Genomic DNA, 13,645 nt, shown 5'->3' with positions numbered 1-13,645 from the left:
TCCAGCAGCTGGTTTTGTTTCTCCACCTATTCTTTTCTTCCCCCACATTTCTCTTGTCTCCTGTAGGATGAAGATGGCTGTCTCTGTAGTTCAGAGATTAAAAAGGACAGGCAGGTAAACCCAGCTTATGATATTTCCTTCCTCGTTCCTTTACAAACCCATATTTTTTTCTCCCTGACCCAGACAGTCCAACTTGTGCCACATCCCAGTCAAGTGAGTTTTCATTCATAGGGCTGGGCCTTCCTGCTGAATCACCCCAAGGGGAGCCTACTCCTGGACCATTCCCCAGGCAGGCAAACTGACCTTAGTCTTCAGGCTGGCCTCCTGGGAGAGATTGCAAGACACAGAATGTGGAAGACTAAAGAGAAGAAGGTCTTCTCTGCGCCCCCCCCGCCCCAAAATACCACAAGCATTGGCTAAGGAGCAGGAGCAAGAACAAAGAGGCTGAGGCAGGAGGATCCCTTGATGCCAGGAGTTCAAAAGCAACTTGGGCTGCCTAGAAAAGCCTTTTCTGGGTGCTAGAGTGATGGCTCAGTGGTTAAGAGCACTGATTGCTCCTCCAGAGGCCCTGAGTTCAATTCCTAGCAACCACATGGTGGCTCACAACCATCTGTAGTGGGATCCAATGCCCTCTTCTGGTGTGTCTGAAGACAGCTACAGTGTACTCATATACATTAAATAAATAAATCTTAAAAAAAAAAAAAGGAAGGAAGGAAGGAAGGAAGGAAGGAAGGAAAGAAGGAAGGAAGGAAGGTCTTTTCATTGGGGATGAAGGGTGGATACCAGGAGGATGGTTCAAGGTTAAAGCTCTCACCAGCCAAGTGCTCAGGACTAGAGTTCAGATCCTCAGAATCCAGTAGGCGTGAAGGCCCACCTGTAATTCTAGCTTCCTAGGGAGGAGATGAAGCAAGCTGGCTTTTGAGACTAGCCATATCTGCAAGTTCTGGGCCAGATTAAGACACCCTGCTCAGTGAATAACAAACACAAGAAAATGTGTGTGAGGAGGCTCTTGTCAGACATTCATAAGGCTCTGGGTTTGATCTCCAGTGTCGCAAGTAATACAACCTACAACGAGGAGAGAGAAATGGCTGAATTGTGGGTGTCTGGTGAGGACAGGGTTGGGGAAGCTAAGAACTGAGGAGCTCTAGAACAAGCCAGAATTCTGAACAACCATGACGAGAACCAGGCAGAGCTCAACCCTTTCCCTGCCTAATTCTAGGGGATAGACTTGTCATTGATTAAATACAACCATGCTAGACAAGTAAGGGTCAAGACTGAAGGGGCATCTCTTAGACCACAACTGCTGGCCACTCTTCTCTGGCAGCCTGGCCTCAGGGCAGGAGTCTTAGTCCCCTGTGTAGAAACTAAGACCAAAGGCTGGAAAGGCTCCCTCCAATTGTTCACAGCTTTGGGACGGCCTGCCTTTGCCTCTAATGTACACTTTCAGGAGCTTTGAGATAGTCTCACACTGTACCTGGCGCTCATTATATAACCCAGGCTAGCTCATGTAGTGTGGGGATTACACCATAAGCCACCATACTTGATAGATGCACATTTGGAAACAATTCTTCCTCCTTTCCCCTCTCTTTCCTCCTTTTTTGGTGGTCCTAGCTAAAGCACACCCCCAAAACAGTAAGTGGGCCCCAAAGTACCCATTACTAAACCACCAGTCCTATATGCAATCCTTTCTTCTAATTCAAACTCCAAGCCAGCAAGACTCAGACTCAGCCAAGGGCTACAATCCCTGCCCCTTCCCCAGGCTGCATTCCAGACACCCGGTCCTCACTATCCTTCTTTTTTTTTTTTTTTTTGTTGTTGTTGTTGTTGTTGTTTTTTTCGAGACGGGGTTTCTCTGTATAGCCCTGGCTGTCCTGGAACTCATTTTGTAGACCAGGCTGGCCTCAAACTCAGAAATCCACCTGCCTCTGCCTCCCGAGTGCTGGGATTAAAGGCGTGCGCCACCACGCCCGGCTCTCACTATCCTTCTTAAAGGAAAAAGGCAGGATAGTTACTGAGAGTTTATTATGACCTTCCTAGAACTTCCTGGGCAATTTCTTCATCTGATATTTTCCTAACCTTTATGAACATAGACATTTTCATGCCCATTTTACAGATGAGGAAACCGAGGTCCCAGGAGAGTAAACACTGTTTGGGGCAGAGCTCTTATGTCAAACTTAAATATATCTTGCTTTCCCACCACAGCTGTGATTGTCCAAACATTTGAATGGCTTACTTTGTGCCAGGTCTACAGATAAATAAAATAGTTGCTGCTCTTGCAAGTATTAAACTCTGTAGAACTTAGTAGGGAGCAGTGGCATAGAGAGATAGTTCGAGTACCTCGGGAAATGTCCTGAACACCTCACCTTACATGACCACTCACAGCTTCAGTGCTAGCTGCTGGCTGCCCTGTATGCCTGTTTCTTTCTATGGGGTCTGTACCCACACACCTAACAGCAGACCTGACCTCCTCACCCCTCAACTGATCTGATTGGGTAACTTATTTGGCCTCCGAGGTACAGGAGGAGAAAGCTTAGACTCTGGCAACCTCAGGCTGACTTGGTTGAGAAATGGGCTCAGGGGCCCCCGGCACACATGCTGAGAGGCCCTTGCAAGGTTTTCATTGCTGCCTGTTAAAGGGCTTTGGGCTTCCTCTGATGAAAGGCGTTTAAGTGCATCTGGTTATGATTACAGGGGAGGAGAAAGCCAGGCGGTCTCTGGGGCTTTGGACCAGTCATCTGGCTCTGCCTTCCTCCTCCCAGCAGAGCTGGCTGCTGGTGAGGCCAGGAGGCCAGGTGTGGGGGCAGGCAGGAAGCAGAGGCAGTCAAGACCCTCCGACTCTCCAAGACGCCTGACCCAGGCCCTGGCTCTAGCAAGCGGCATTCCCAGAAACAGGCTGGTGACTCACAAATGCCAGGCTCTTCTGAGAAAGCCAAGCTCGGGGTGGTGGGTGCCCACTTCTACCTAACAGCTCTTTACTGATTTCTACCCGCTTCAATCCCGTCCCAAGAACCCGAGGCCCCTCTGCCCTGCTCCCTCTGAGTACAGCCTTTTGCCTCAAGAGTTTCTGAAAATGATTTAAAATGAAGGGGGCGGGGGCGAGGAGGAAGCATCCTAAAACGCACTTTTGAAAAGTTTAAAAAAAAAAAAAAAAAAAACCACCTCACCTCAACTGGTTTTTTTCTTTTCAGCTAGTCTGATATAATTTTCCATAAAACAAAAGAATAAACATTAAAAACGTTCGCTCACACTGTAATGAACAACCATTCTTAAAGAAGGGACGAGATATGAAAAATAGGTTGTCCCAAGCCACCGTGTGTCCCGCACCTGTCTCTGTGTGTGCATAAAAAAAGCTCTTGGGGGATCGGATGGGTTAAACACCCTCTCAGTCCTAGAAACGAAAATGCATTTTCTTCTTCCCGCCCTGGTTTAATCCTGCTGCGTGTTATTATTGTCAAGTCTCTTCGCACCACCGTTTCTAAAAAGAAAACCCGTGGGTCTGCACGGCCCTCTGCCGCCTGCTCGGCTTTTATTGTGCACGCAGCCGGGTCTGCGTGGATCCAGCACGTCGTGACAGTCTTGCAGGCGATCGCGGACACCCTCGGAATGGCATTTCGATCTGAGCTAGGAGCATTGTCTCAGAGGCCACACACACACACACACACACACACACACACACACACACACACACACACAGGGGTTGCAGACCCCTTAGCCAGCCCTTCTCGTAACCCATAATTAGAGATGACCTTTGAGAAAGGCAATTAAAATATGGTAATGGTCGATGCACTTGCTTGTTTCCAAAAAGGCAAATAAATAAAACAGGTGCTGGCTTTAGCCAGCTCCACCTGGCCGGGCCGGAGAGACTCCTGTGGCTCATGAATGAACTCTTTCTCCAGAGAAGCTTCAGCTACCTACGTGAGCGAGGGTTCCACCCCCTACTACTTTCTCTTCCCCTCCCCCACCCACGCTCGAGCAGCCGGGAGCTTGTGACGGCAGCGGGGCTTTGTCATCGACACGCACACGCACGCACCCGGCCACCGCGGGACTGTGGCGGCTGCCGTGTTGTAGCCTTGCTCACCGCGTTCTCCTCCCCGCCCCCTCTTTTAAAGAGCTGCTCCGGACCCTTTCTTTCCATCCTTTCCATGGGCCTTCGCGGCCAGTAGTATGGGGGTGGGGGTTCCCTCCGGGTGCGGGATGGCCAGAGAGGACTCTGAACCCAAAAAGAGGTCAAGATACGCGGACCCCACGGCTTTGTTTTGCCCCTTGCTCCTGCCCTGAGGTCGGCAAAGCCCTCGCCAAGCTAAAGATCTACTGGCAAATAGGCAGGCGCATTGGAAAATACCAGCACTTCCCCAGGACCAAAGTGGACTGTGACCCCTCTACACCCCTGAATTCACTCGGGGTTTGGTCTGGGTGGAGAGCATGCCCCCCCCCCGCAGGATCTCCCTTCCACAAGTGGCTCTCCCAACCCAGACAAATTGCAGCGTCATTATGGTGGCTCCTGTTGCTTGAGGCCTCCGGGTTACTTGGGCTTCACGCGCACCCCACTTCTACACTGCGCAGAGGGCCGGGAGGGGGTGGGGGCAGGGACCCGGGATCCCTGGGGACTGCCTGGGGGAGAAACCGCATCGGGCCTTCTTCCCATTCCTCCCGGCTGCCTTCCGGGACCATGAGCACGGAGCCAGAGCGGCCTCTCGCCTTTCATTACCGGGCCTACGAAAGCAGCAGCCCAGGCAAATATGTAGCTATTAAAATTAATCGCCCTGCGTTGTCAGCTGAACATAATGCAAATTATTTATGGGCTGTCTGCGCAATATTTATCATCGTGCAGGCTCCAGGCGCTTAGTGCCTTCTGGCCTACCCCGCCCGCCCTGGCCCGCGGAGGCCGAAGATGAACGCAGGCTGCAGCGGCCCAAGGGGAGATCTGGGCACCCGAATAGGCTTCCCAGGACGAGGCTGTGTATCAGTCTGTCTTCCAGGCCCAGAGATTCACTTTAGTTTCTATCGTACATCGCTAATATTTTTGGAGGCCTACTACGTGCAAAATTGAGAGGCCTGAGAAACTAAGGGGGTGTGTGTGACCATTTTAAACACACTTCTGAATCACAGGCAGGACGTGAGTCCGAGCGGCGATGCAGGCAGATCTTTGGCTGCCTAAAAGAGTCTAATGAGACCTCAAATCAGTGCCCCAACCTGGGAAAGCCAGTTCTCCAAAACTGGATTTGCACTGGAAGAAACTATGGGCATTGGATGTGCCCAATAGATCCCGGCTCAGTTGGAACAGGAATTCGGCATCCTCGGAGCCCTAGAACTTGTTTGGTGACCGCAGATAACAGATTAACTGCTAATAGTCGAAATCCTCCGAGCGTTTAGTTTATCACTGCTGGGGGCCCCTAGGTATTCATTGCACTTTTTTTATATGTAAAAACAGCCTTGCTACCTCCCAAACGGCTTTTGTTTCTCTTTCAAATACAGTGTTCTCGAAAACAGCAGCAACACGCCACCCCACCCCCTCTCCAACCTCGCCTTCTGGTTTAAAAAACACAAAACAAAAACCAGGAGGAAAAATAATCTATAAGACAATCCCCCCCTACTGGTCGGCGCTGGCGTAAGGGCTTTTTCCGCAGACCGAGACGCCCAAGGCTGCCGAGGTAAACAAGCTTTCTGAACCTCGGTTAAATCACGAAGGGGAAGAGCCGAGGCTGCCAGGCAGGGGGAAGCCTGGAGATCCAGCTTGGGCATCCAGGCGGGAAGGGTTTAGGGTTTAGGACAGTGAGCTGGAGGCTGGTTAGCCCTAGCCAGAGGCCGCGCGTAGCCAAGGAAGTGAGAGGGAGGCCGGTGGAGCTCAAGCAGAGACTCTCCACTACATCACCTCTAACCCCACCCCGCGCCAAATTAGAGAGGTTGGGTTAAAGCTCTGCCTAGGCCTTTATCCCTTTTGCACCTGGCCACCACCCCAGGCCAGTAGGATTGCTTGAATCCTTCAGGGAAGATTACAGGGAACCCCTCACCTCCCCATTCTGAGTAGTTCTAGGCCTTCAGGAAACACCAGCAGGCCTAAGTCTTTCCTTTCATATTCATTTTAAGCCAAGTCGTTGCCTTGCTTCCTGGTCTTCGCCCAGCAGACCTACATCACCTTGCAGTTCAAAACTGTCAAGCCCTACTTCCGGGTCCCAGATTTTGTGTGTGTGTGTGTGTGTGTGTGTGTGTGTGGTGGGTGGGCTATCTACCAGCATCTGCTCTCCAGACCTACATTAGGGGGACAAGGCCAGGAAGCTACTTTGAATTTATATTCTTCCGGTTCTTGTCTTAAAATGTGGTTTAATCCATTTTAAAGGACTATTTTCGTTCTCATTAACCTCGAATTTTAATGGTGAATTTTTCTTAGAGCATTCCAAAGATTCGCCCATTCTTCAGAAACTTAATTTGAAGTGATGTAAAAGAGAGGGGTGGGGACTCCTGGTCTGAACGTGGGTTCGGATTGACTGTATCTTCCACAGCCTTGCAGGGATTCGGGGGTGGCCTTAGTTCTACTGTCTTCATTAACAAAGCTCTGGTGCTTTCCATGTGTGGGAGAGACCCTGACCACAGCGAAATGGACGGGCCAAGCTGCCTTTGCAAAGCACTTTAACACTTCCAGCCTCTTCAATCTACCCAAGGAGGGCAGAGGTAGTGTTAATTCTCACTTACCGAGGAGGAGGCTGCCTCTACTAGCCCCCAAGTTTCAAAGTGTTTGTGTTCATTGAAGTGTGGTCAGGAGCCAAGTGCAACCTGTCTGCTCCCGTGGATTACCCATCCTACCCTGGATCAGTGTCATTTGGTTAAAATGCTGCACCGTTTTTGTTTTGGTTTGTTTTCTGGAAGCTGCCTACCCTTTTCCCGCTTCAGATGATTTCCCTTCATAGCCTAAAAAAAACCCCAGGAATTGTCTGTGTCAATTCCGACTCCCGGCCACGGAGGGCTATTTTAAAGTGTTTCTGCAGACAGACCCTCTGGCCCCTCCGGAAGTGTTTTATGGACCTGTGAGTCCAGTTAATCCCAGGAGGCGAGGAAGGATCAGTCCGGGGTGTGGGAATCCTGTGTTTAGGTTATCCTTATGGGACTTTGGGGGGGGGGGGGATGACACTTAGTGACTTTGGCAATAATGTGCCCTCTCTCCATGAAACTCGAGATTTGAACCAACGAGGAAGGAGACAGGACAGGCCCCCCATCGAGGTGTGGCCTGGGGAGGAGGGGTACACTCTGGGACCACAGTGAACTTGGTAGGCAAAGTCGAGAGCACAGTTCTGTGAGCCAATCCCCCACCCCAACCCCCGGCCCTGACTTTATCTTTCCAGCCTGTGGAAAGCGAGAGAGCCGCGACCCGGGAAGGAGCCTTAAAGAAACATTCAGGAGCGACTCGCGACTCGACACTGGAAGATGGCAGCGGCTCCCCTGGGTTTCAAGGTTCCAAAAAAGGTGTTCTGCCTTAAGGAGTGAGGACTCCTGCGCTCGCTCTCTCTCTCTCTTCTCTCTCTCTCTACTGGACAGTCTCCCCCAGGGTCCCCAAACCACTAAGCCCCCAAGTGGATGTCACACTGTGGTCCACATAAGCTGTGCTGTGCAAACCTACTAGTCCTCTTGGGAGATAGGATTTACTCTCCCGACCCCAAATTCAGACACAGGCTAGGTCTCCTATTTTTACTCCTGTGTCTCTCGGAAGCACGGGTAGAATAGATCCTCTCTAGCAGCTGCCACTTCTCGGGGGACAAGGGAGTCCATAGGCCTGGCTGTGCGTGTGCCCCAGGCTTTAGCAGCGTGTGCACATGTGCGGGCTAGGGAGGAGGGGCACAGCCTTCCCCACCTGGACTCTTCGAAGCAAACAATCGCCGCGAGCTTTCGAAGCACCAGAGCGAGCCAGGAAGAGGAAGGGAAAGTGAAGGCCTGGAGCGCGCTTGGAAAGCGTGTTTGTGCGCGCGCTTGGGGGAATCGGGAGCTGGTGGTAATCGGGCTGGATTGAGGGCAAACAACCGGATCCAGCCGTCCCAACTGGGCTCTCCAGCCCCAAGCTGGGGGAGCTTAGCTCAGGGCTGGCGCCTCAAGTGGAGAGAAGCCTGGAGCTTCTGGAGGCGCCACTAGGCATCTAGCCAGATCCACCGGAGGAGCCTAGGGGCGCGCCTGGAGACGGGGGACCTGCACGAACCAGTCACCACCGCGGGTGGCAGTTTACCTAAGCCTCACAGGACCACTGAAGATAGGCGATAAGGAGTTCCTGAGCAATCGGCTACCCCCAGGCCCTAGTCACCTCCGGCGGACGTGACTGCCTGATGCTATGCGGCTAGGTGGGCTAGGGGCCTTTGCACTGTCTCCCTTGGCCCTTTCTGTGCCGCAGAGTCACGAGTCACGGTAGATTCTGTTACCTAAGTCTGGAGTTTTCCTTGCGGCGGCGGGGGGGGGTGGGTGGGGGTGGGTGGGGGGTGGGGGACAGCCAAAGATGTTGGGCATCTCAAGCCACAAAATTTTGGGAGGGTTGGGAGGGAGGTTTTTTCCCTCAGGGGTAAAAAAAACCCTTAAATCACACAGGCTACAGCGTGGGAGAGGTCACACGGCCCTCTTAGGGCTTTGGGCAAGCTGCTTAACAGTTCTGGACCCCAGGGGCGACACAATTAAGGCAAGGAAAGCAGTCTTAGTGTCCACCTCATAATAGAGTTGGTCAGAGGAGAATAGGCTTCCTGTGTGTAGACCACGCCAGTGCCACATATGCTTGCTAGGATATTATTGTATTCCCTTCCTATGGGCAAGGGGGGGGGGACACTCTTCCCCCAAGTTAAAGTTACCCCAGGTCTCTCGGGAGGCATGTTTGGGCAAAGTGGAGAGTACGTTCACTATTTTTGTCCACAAGATAGTTAAAGCAAAAATGTCCTCAAACTATCTCTTGACTCCTTAACCTTAAAGGCCTGACTTGGTGGTGTGAAAGAGTAGCTTCCCCCAGCCCTTACAGTCTCACGCTGGATCCCAGGTGGGCCCAGGCTTTAAGGCAATCCTCTGCTTTGGTTTCCCGAGTGCTGGAACTGTAAGGAAGAGCTAGCAAGCCTGGGGACTGGGCTCTCTGCTGGCATTCATTTAGTTTGGATTACTGTCAAGTTCCAGGCAGGGATCAGACACCTCATCTTTACACTCTCCCCGTGGTCTTGAAGGACACAGCAGGGGTCTTTCAGAATACTCTCCTAGCCCACCTTTGTTCAAGGTGATTTTTCAAGATGCGATTCAAAGCTACCTCGTTCTTGGTGAGGCTGGGTGAAAGGCAAGTCCTCTGCCATTAGTGGACTACATTTTACTAACACCCAAATATAAATAATGTTCATGTGAACAGGACTGGTCAGATTCCTATTTGGGAAAGGTTCTCCTTGCTGTCTGGCATGGTAGGGAGATGTGTGCAGGCAGCAAAGAAGGGCCTGAAGAGTCCAATACAACTCATAACATGAGGCCGCTTTTTTTTTTTTCTTTCTCAAAGACAAGACATTTCTCCTAAGCGGCTACCGGCGGTAGACTAATCACTTAAATGTGCTGGCGATGGGCTGTGGCTCTTAGTAGATCCTTATCTGAGCTGTGAATGCCAGGTTGCCAGCCCCGCGAAAGACAAAGAACACAGACGCTTCTACGGTTCGCTCCTGAGAGCCTGGGTCACCTCTGGAGCTTGCCCTGTACAGTCTCTATCTACCCCCGCCCCCTCCAAGCTGTGACTGATCTGCCTCTGAAACAAATTCCTCAGACCCAAACCAGAATTCCAGTTCTCGAGCGCCACCCGTTGAGTTCACATCTCCCCTCCTCGGAGGCCGCGTGGTGCGCAAGTGAGAGTCCGAGGGCGGCGGCCTTGGCAGCAGCATCGTTCTGTGGCCTCCTCCTGCCCGCACCCTGCGGCACGTACGCAGGAAAAGAAAGGCAAGAGAGAAACGTGGGTTGTAAGAGCTAAGTACAAACAACCTTGCAGGAGTGTGCAAGGAAGAGTAAGCAGCATCAAGTAGAAACTACAACTAAAATAGTCTCTTCGAGTTCTATTAATCAAAGATTACTCGAAGGTGCAGCGTAATGGGGACTCTTTTACCTTAGGACACATTGTACCAAGATGATTGGGTTCAGGTCAGAACCTCCAGAAGACATGTTTCATGATAAGTAGACAGCAAGGTTCGCATCTACAGATTAACCTGTTTTCATCTTATTTTTAACTGAATCAGTGTATTTGATTGTGGGGGAGGGAATGTCGCTTGAAATACACACGATGAATCCGTATTTAACTGGGATAAGTTCCCGTAGCTGTCTAACCACATTTGTTTGGTCCCTGTGAGAATCCACGTTTTCTAGCCTCAAGAGGGGCAGGCGGCCCTCATGGCTCCTCCCTCGGCGGTTTCCTGGCGAGGCGCCCATCCTCCCCTAGCACCGGGAACAGAGACAGCCACATTAATACTCCCGGGCAGCCTGTTCTGACCTATACTGTCATTTTTTCCATCGGTCAGGATCAGGCTGGGGTGGGGGTAGCGCTCCTCCGAGGGGCTTTGCACGGATCGTTGGGTTTTCCCCGGCGAACTTAACACGGAGGCGAAGGGGGCAGATGGAAACCAGGCCTCGGCTGGCCGGGCGCGTAAGCGCCGCACTCGGCAGCTCGACGCAAAGCCAGGGCTGGATTTTCGAGGCCCGGGCCCGGCGGCTTTCCGGGGCCGGCGAGATCCTTTCTCTCCAGGTTGAGCTAACATGGTCTCCTAATTCCGCCCCGGGAGACAGCAGCTGTGCGGCGAGAGGGGAGGGTGGGGGGAACCCACAACTTTCCCACCAGAAGAGTGAGTGGCGAACAGGAGTGATGAAGGCCCACCCCGATTCCGTGCACGTAGCGGCACGGCATCTAATCAGTGTCACTGCCAGAAAAGCGCTTCCGTGCAGGGCGACACCCCCGCCCCTGCCAACCTGCAGGGGTGCGGGGGGGGATGCAAATGGCGTCTCCTGTTGTCCCAGACTTTGCTCAGCACCCGCTGCCGCAACCATAAACAGACGCTACAGTGGCCTGAGGTGTAGTGTCTGGAAGGAACACCTACACGCGGGGACCCGGGTGTCCCTCGCGCTCCAGGGTCATAGTTAAAGGAACTAATGCACCAGTCCTAGCTTCGAGACTATTCCCTCCTCCCTCACCTCCGGAAGAGCCACCCTTCCTCAACTGGGCTGTGTGGGGAGGAGTACAGGAAACTTTGCAAGAGAGGAACGGGGGTGGCTTTCTCGTCCCAGGCTAGCCCACACTACTACACTCTTTCCAGGCCTCAGACCTGAGCATCGTGGACTCCCCTAGAAAGAGGAGTATATTCCAGGGCACTGGAGACTGAGAGCGACACCAAAGTTCCTAAGGGTTCTTGGCAGGTGACCAAGTTTGTGTCCCTAACCCTCCCACGCAAGAGTATTACGCGCCAATTTGTGCACGTGTGCGGCCCAATCCACCGGGCCGCGAAGCCATCACAGGCTTCAGTGGTGCAGGTGGTTTCTCTCCAGTATCCCCCATCGACCCCCATAACACTCCCGAGGAGGCCCAGTGTCTCTCTCTCTCTCTCAGTCTCTCTCTCTCTCTCTCTCTCTCTCTCTCTCTCTCTCTCTCTCTCTCTCTCTCTCCCCCCCCCCCCGGGAGAAGGGTGTGAATTCGTGCGCGCCACTGACTCACATCTTGCTAAGCCACCTCTGTCGCCCTCGCACCCTCCCCCAAGCGTAGTGGGGCGCCCCTGGGACTCAGGCAAGGATGGCTGTTCCAGCCGTTCCGGGATTTGCTTCAGAGAAGAAAACAAGGCCGATGACTGCGAGAGTGGCGCCTCCCTGTTCGGGTCTCAGCCACTCCCGCAATCTCCGCGTGGATCTCCCTCTTGCTAGGAGGGAGCCCCGCTGGAGTCCCTCTGTCCCCCAAATGCCCCCCCCCCCCGCCATCGTCCTCCTCTCGCCCGCGCCGCACCACGCGGAGCTCGGAGCGCCCTGACTCCCACACCACCCCCTGCATAACGCGCTCGTCTCCGGGGCTCGAGCTCCGGGTTCCCCACGCTCCCGGAGCCCCGACTACCGGGCTTCCACCTTGGGCTGCGAAAGCCGCCGCCCCGCGCCACCCTCGCCCCGCCGGGCCCTTGTCTTAGCCCGGCTCCCCTGGCAGCTGCACGGCCACCGCCGCACGTGACCCGCCCCCGTCGCGGCTTCCGCTGAGCTGCCTGTTCCGGAGCACAATTTCTGCTCTGACGCGGGGTCTCTCGGGCCCTGGCGTCCTCTCCTCCCTGCTCCCCGCCCCCCTTCCGGGTACGAGAACTCAAAACAACTCTCTGACCTTCGGGGGGGACTAGCTCCGACTTCCACCGACTCCGGCATTCCGTTCAAACCCAGCAGCCTCGGCTTCTAAGATTTCACTCCGCGCCTGGCTGGGAGGAGGGGGTGATGTCTCCGGGAGGGGGTGTCTCAGATCGAAAGAGCCACTTCACGCTCTTTCCCTTTCTCCGAAGTGAGTTTGGAGACTATCCGGCGGCCTTAGGGAAACCCGAGTAGCCGCGCGCACAAGGACCCCTCCCTCTGCACACTCCGCCTTGTCTACCGTGACCCGATTTCCAGGGTCAGCGGCAGAGGGCCTGCCTGGCCAGCTTCAGAAATAGCACCAAGCAGGGGTCTGTGGACCCGGGAGTCCTGGGGTGAGAGAACTGTGCTAATACTGATGCCTCTCACTCTCATGCTCTGTGCTAGGTAGGGCCTTGGTTGGCAGAGCAGGAAACTGAGGCACAGAGAAAAGTAATTATATCGCTGGTTCAATTGTCCTGCAAGTTATGTGAGAATGTGAACCCAAGACTCTCAAAGTGGAGGTTGGTTAAACAGCCTGTAGCAGCAGCCACCTTGTCCAAAGTACAGACACAGCTGGAAAACCTGGCGTTCACTTGATGCCTATATATTTGCATGGAGTACTGTGGTTAGCATATAGTATGTAGAAAATGAGTGTCTGAACAAATGATTGACAAGCCCACTGGTGGCAAGTAAGTTTACAGAAAGCGCTAACCATTGTTCATCCGAAGAGGATTGTCTTGGTTGAATAAAACCTATAGCTTTCCCCGCTTTCTAGTTTTCTTTTTCTGTCTTTCTTTTGTCTCTCTTTTTGAATGTTTCCAGATAACAGGAAACCTTATTCAAAAATATATTAACCTCCCATCCCTACCCTTGCCTCCACCTCTACCCTAGTCAGTCATCCCTGCAAGCAATTGAAGGCACATTTAAAAAAAAAAAACTGCTGCTCTCTCTCTCTCTCTCTCTCTCTCTCTCTCTCTCTCTCTCTCTCTCTCTCTCTCTCTCTCACGCACACACACACACACACACCTTATTATTTATTGTATAGACACTCCATGCTGAGAGACAGGCTGAACAAGGTTCATTGACTTCCCTTCTAGTAGGGCGGAGCTGGGGAATCCACTTAAGTATTGCAGTTCTGTGGCTAGTTTTTGGTTTTATGAGGCTGCCTCACTCTATATGTAGGTATCCCGGGGCAAGTCTGGAAGCCATGGCAACCCTCCTGCCTCACTATCCTCACTGCTGGGATTACAAATAGGCATGGACTACCCCTCTGGGCTTGGGTTTTTGTTTTTTGTTTTTGTTTTGTTTTGTTTTTTGTTTTGTT

General features: G+C 52.8%; 1 protein-coding gene across 1 annotated transcript in view; it reads right to left on the bottom strand.

Annotated features, from left to right (window-relative positions):
- Bcor (BCL6 corepressor) overlaps positions 1-12,494 on the bottom strand; it is a 122,809-nt gene extending 110,315 nt beyond the window's left edge. Inside the window, exon 1 of the mRNA XM_029473165.2 lies at positions 12,320-12,494. The gene's annotated coding sequence lies outside the window, so the exon portion shown is untranslated. The remainder of the gene's footprint in view (positions 1-12,319) is intronic.
- Positions 12,495-13,645: the final 1,151 nt, after the last annotated feature.

Source organism: Mus caroli, unplaced genomic scaffold, assembly GCF_978045245.1.
Source record: "Mus caroli unplaced genomic scaffold, Mus_caroli_1 scaffold_5, whole genome shotgun sequence".
Taxonomy (NCBI): Eukaryota; Metazoa; Chordata; class Mammalia; order Rodentia; family Muridae; genus Mus; species Mus caroli.
The sequence above is the reverse complement of the archived record's forward strand: the minus strand, read 5'-3'. Positions and strand labels throughout refer to the sequence as shown.